The sequence below is a fragment of the Dermacentor variabilis genome, chromosome 10 (assembly GCF_050947875.1).
Source record: "Dermacentor variabilis isolate Ectoservices chromosome 10, ASM5094787v1, whole genome shotgun sequence".
Lineage (NCBI taxonomy): Eukaryota > Metazoa > Arthropoda > Arachnida > Ixodida > Ixodidae > Dermacentor > Dermacentor variabilis.
This window is the reverse complement of record NC_134577.1, coordinates 98,024,996-98,030,995: the sequence shown is the minus strand read 5'-3', so window position 1 is coordinate 98,030,995 and position 6,000 is coordinate 98,024,996.

Below are 6,000 nucleotides of genomic sequence, written 5' to 3'. Positions count from 1 at the left end.
TTTGCACTGTTGCAGGCCTGACCATGCATTTTACGCCCCATTCCACTAAGTCCTTATCGTCACCATCGGTTGGCCGGCGAGTAGAAGTTGGTGCTGCTCTAACCACAAGAATGATTTGAATGAAGGAACGCTTCCACCAATGAGAGTGGACAGACGTGTCACGTGACACAATAGGCCGGTTTCCCTACGATACTGTCAGACACCTGAACTGGTGGAAGGAAGCGTGGCATCGAGGCTCAGGTCCTTATTGTGGCTAGAGCTGCACCAACTTCTACTCGGAGACGATGAATGATCACGACGGCCCGCCAAATCTCGGAGTAGTTCACAAAAAAAAAAAAGGTTCGATTTAGAAGAATGCTCTTGTGAATGGACTTGCGTTGCGGACGGCTAAGGTACTGCGGCATCATGCAAATCCCGCCATCAAAGATCAATCAATCAGAGTGGTCGGGGTGGCGAGAAGGGTTTAGTAGAACCATGATGCCGGATCCCCCCCCTCCATCAGATATCTTGCTATATCTATTTAGCATTGCTAAATAAATATCTCTCGTGTCACATGCCGAACAGAATGTTAGAGAGTCATAGCTATGCAGATACGCTCAGTGTGAACTGCCCACACAGCGTCAGGTGCCCGCGAAGGTTCCCGCTTACTATTCGTACATCACGCATCCTTTTTAAGGCAGCAGATCGCATATCCCTGGCCATATTGCAGCGGCTAGCTCGGCCAACTTGGGTCGCAAGTGCCCACCGGTTGTGAAGAGACGCCCAAGTCCCACAACCTACCACGTGTCGCAGTCAAAGTCAGCTTGCTTGGCCACAGTGTGGTTCGGCCAAGAAGCCTTTGGGGTTGGATATGTTTCTGCTGTGTGTCGTCTTCCTTTTACCGCCACATCAATCATAGAGACACTGCAGCCGCGACCGAAGTCCTGGTAGTGGGTGGCGAAAGAAAGAGAATACGTTGTTACGGACACCATCGAAGATGATTGTCGAAGTAAGCGAATGGCTTATGCAGACAGCAGAAATAAAGCGGATGCACTAAAGAAAAATTAAATTATGCGGTTTTACGTGCCAAAACCACTTTCTGATTATGAGGCACGCCGTAGTGGAGGACTCCGGAAATTTTGACCACCTGGGGTTCTTTAACGTGCACCTAAATCTAAGTACACGGGTGTTTTCGCATTTCGCCTCCATTGAAATGCGGCCGCCGTGGCCGGGATTCGATCCCGCGACCTCGTGCTCAGCAGCCTAACACCATAGCCACTGAGCAACCACGGCGGGTAGCGGATGCACTAGCACTACTTGATTAGTATATTACTTATGACGATAAGGGTGTTTAATGATGGGGTACAAATTATCCACAACAGGTTTGGTGGACATCGGCGGCACGAGAATGACATGACGTCATCGCACCTGTGATGACCATGACGTCATCGCCATTCGCGTAGCCTATAGGGGTCACATATTCCTCCGGCAATTCAAGATCATGCGGATGCGAAACTGTAGTGAGCCAGCTAGATGAAATGGTGGATTCCGACAAGATAGTCCCAGCAGCTCGTTATGTGCGTTGGCGTGTACAAGGCCCGCAGGGACGTTAAATAGATGTTCTGGACAGAGTACGGAAACACTGCAAACCCTCATTGGCTGGATCAAATCGCGTCATAATACGACAGGCCTACAATCCGCGCAAGTCTCTCTCTTCTGGCGGTGGGCGGCATAGCAGTAAATCACAAAGAGAACAAAAGCGTGGGTGACTTCACATTCCCAAAGGGTTCGTACTTTCCCTTTGGATCCTTGAAAACGCTCGAAATTTGAAAAAAGTCGCAGTTTCGCACGAAAGACGAAGCATCCATTGCGATAGCAAATTAGTAGACAGATACACGAACTAAGGATAGTAGTTTTGTCAGCTGTACAAAGTTGTACACCTTCGCTTGCTATCTGAACTAACAAGCACGGTGTCACGCGGGCACACGTAAACATGATATCTCACTCGTTGACCGCGCAAACTCGCCGTCAAAACTCTGCACTGAGAAAGGGCGGCAGCAGCAACGAGCCAATTGACTTTCGTGCTGCGTTTCACTCCAACGCGAACTAAGCGTTGAATGCACAGCGCATACAACGCTACCAGCACTCTGCGCACCTTGCACACATCGCACGTCGCGTTGAAGACGAGGCCCACCCACCGGCGCACTTTGGTTCGCAGATCGCTTTCAAGATACGCCGCCCCCGCGGGCGCGCCGTATGCAGCAGCCGTCGAAGCAAACCCCCCGTCTCTCCCCTCCCCCACCTCGCGCACGATGAAAGACGGCGCGCTTCCTCTTCGCTGTCCTCCCTTGGCGCGTGAGATTGAGCCGCTATCGTCGGCTGACCCTCGAAAGCAGTCGCACATTGAACACGGCGCGCAGCGACGCTGGTATGGTGCTGGACTTTATTCAGGGCATCTCGGCGACGAATAGAATCTGTTTGGAAACACCAGATAGGAATGAACACTGAGTTTTTCTATTGTACTTTCTTACTTTGGTTGAATAAACTAGTTGGAAATTACCCATTATCATGTCGTAACAATGCTGATTTAACACCGGTTACATACATTAGTAGCTTAAGAAATCTGAATGATTGCTATAAATTACACTGAAGGAACTATAACGTTATAATAACAGACTAATTATATTTATTTGCACAACACAGCCGAACAGTGGGGGCCGTTTGAGGCAGAGCAACAGGGTGAAAGAACCTAAGGCAATGGCGCCTGCCATGCGCCTGTCTTCGCGAATTATGCATAGCACATACTGATACGGCCTTTGTATCAAATGTTCACAGTATACTAACAGCGCGAGACACAGGAGGTCAAAATGGACGACAGGCATGTGAGTCAGAATGCCATGATGCCACGTGCAGGCTTCTACACAAGTGACAGTAGGCGCTCAAAAATTTGATGTGTCGGCTTTTGCACCTTTAGAGATATTCAGAAAGGATTTCTACATATTTTCACAGCACACGCACCATGATGGACGAACCAGGCTAGCGCTAAGATGAAATTTCAATATTTCCACTGCACGTTTAGTAACCACACACGCATCATTTGCTGCTTCCTTCAGGGGTAGACGCTGGCTTTCGGCTTACTGCTTATTACTGTGTGTGGTGCAGGAATACGGCTAGGAGTAGGCACTGCTTTGCGCAATCACGGACAATATACAAACGTAATTTATACAGAAGCTGACGCTGAGCACGGGTATCGCGATGATCTCGTTGCGCTGTCGCGACGACTTCGCAGTAGCCGAATTCTGCATACTGTTTATACGGTGAGGATAGCTACACGGACTTGTTCATAGGTCATCTTGTAATTTGCTGTGGTGCAGGCAGAACGACACGGACATAGAAGACACATACGAGAAAACACACAGCGCTAAAGATTCAGCTGCGAACAGCTGTTTACGTACGAAGCATGAAGAACTGTATCACTACAATGGTGAACACTGTAATGCGTTGTATACAGCACTGGAGCAGCTACAGCACTTTTCCTGTTCTTTGTTCGCATTCGGAAACCAATGTGGCTTCCACAGGTTCCAGCGCCCAAAAAACATGGGCAGCAGTAGTGCGCACGTCTGCTTCTGCCATTGTGCAGCAGTGCAGTGCTGCTGCAATGACACCACCAAGTTACAGAAGCAGACATTGCCCTTGAATGCCCTGCACTGCCTACCACTTCTGTAGCTGGTACCAGGGCGTTGACTGGTGCTATTACTGTACATCTAGCAAGAGAGTGCCCTATGCGTGCTCCTGCACTTGGTGGTGTGTGGTTGAAACACAAGGAACGCATCAAAATTGTGCCACTGCCCTCTGCTGGTGCTAAGCAGAGCCCGTCTTCTGGTATTGGGACCCTTGGTTCTTCCTTTATGACAACCAAAGTGAGCCCCCAGCCAGAAATTGAAATTCTGAGCGAGGGCAGTGAAGCAGCAGCAGCAAGGTAGCTCTTCCGGACTTTGTGGTAAAGGCCAGGCAGAGGTGATAAAAAGTGTTTGCCTTGAGGAGGACCAAGCAATAATCATCTTAGAGGGCAGCACGACAGTCTGTGACAGCAAGACTGCTAAATGCCGAGATAATAAAAAAAGTAAGCTTCTGAAATTACTTGACTGTCATGTTCATATAGGCAGAGGACATCTTTCTGTAGATGTGGCAAGTTTACAACATAGAAGAAGTTCAGGGCTAGTTATCAGGGATGGAAGAAGGAAGGGTGCCACCTTATGCATACTTCAAAATCTGATAAAAATCCATTTTGCACCGACAAAGATATAACAGAATCGAAATTGCCAAACGTTCAAGTTACATTTGTCTGTTGCCATGCGGGGCATATAAGTCTGAGTGGACAGAATATTTCACCCTATCAATGCTTCAATGGGACAGGATGCAAGGTTGAAATAAAACTTCTGCTGCCATCTGTGCCACAACCATAATATGAAGTGCTAAACATATCAGACGTGCACAACAACAAAACAGGCCCAGAAAGTTATGTATACTATGCTATGAGCCATGCATTACTACTTCAGAAGAAGACCAGCTTAAAGACTTGGGTAAATTGCTTATCAATGCTTAGCATATACTATCAGTGTAATTTTGGCAAAGCTGCGAGACTGGTAATTGTCTCTTTAGCAACTTTTAAATAGCACCGATGTAGACGACGCGTGGGCCTTGGGGCCAGAGCGGTAGCGACTGGTAGCGATGCAAAAATAGCGAACGCTGAAGAACCGTACACGACTGCTGAAGGTGCTGCTGATCTCAGTTGCACCTAGGCCTCCAGGCGTGTCGCTCGCTCAACGTGCGCAAGTTGATGTGTGTCGCTCCCGGGGCGTGCTCTCCCGCTGAGCACGTGATTTGAGCTGTTGCAAGAATGCCGACGCGTTGCCTGGTCACCGAGTGCTCCCAGACGTACTCAAACACAAGTGATGGGTGTGAAGTACTCAACGCAGGTTGAGGAAGGCCGAACACGTATTTCCTGTTGCAACTTTGAGAGCGCAATCGTGCACCGCTTTGCAGCAGCCAAGTGCGACGCGGTCCCGACAACGCGCGGAAAGCGTGTAAACTGCAGTGGACGAAGCTGCACAAGCTACATTTCAACAGCGCCGTCACCCATGCAAAGCCTGCTTGGCAAACGCTTTCTCGTGATCACTATAAGTGTATTTAAAATTAAATTATGGGGTATTACGTGCCAAAACCACTTTCTGATTATGAGGCACGCCGTAGTGGAGGACTCCGGAAATTTTGACCACCTGGGGTTCTTTAACGTGCACCTAAATCTAAGTACACGGGTGTTGTGGCATTTCGCCCCCATCGATATGCGGCCGCCGCGGCCGAGGATTCGATCCCGCGACCTCGTGCTCAGCAGCCTAACACCATAGCCACACTATAAGTGTATCAGCTGCGATGGCGCACGAGAGCCAAAGGTAAGTTGTATTCAGGGGAGGTATTCTCGAGCAATCATTTCCGGCAGTGCATGATTTCCGATACATTTCGCTCACCTTCGCATCGTACGCGTCGAAATAGACGAACGAAAGCCTTTCTGACGCAGCGCTGGAAACGCTGTCAGCAAGAACCGCAAGAGGCATCTGGCACGAAGGAGAACGTGACGAGCATGGTGGAGATGTGGCAGCAAACCACGCAGTAATTTGATGCCACCAGAGCAAAATGGGCGAAACTTTACGACGGCTGGAGCGCGGCATCTTTGGCCCTGAGTTTACGCGCACTTAGCACCGAGCCCACGGCCGTGCGAGTGGGCAGACCCGTGGAGGAAGGAAGTAGTTAGGAAGAACCATCGCGCAACGCGATTCAAGGCAAGCCTGTCGCTCCAACACGTGATTGTACGTCAAAGTGCGCGGTCTGTTTTAGTGTTCCGGCTCTGCAGGCAAAGCCACGGCAGGGCAGCCGAACAAGCGCGCACCGAATAAAAAAGTCGCAGTTTAACCCCGAAAGGCGAAGCATCGATTACGATTTGCAAATTATTAGACAGCTATA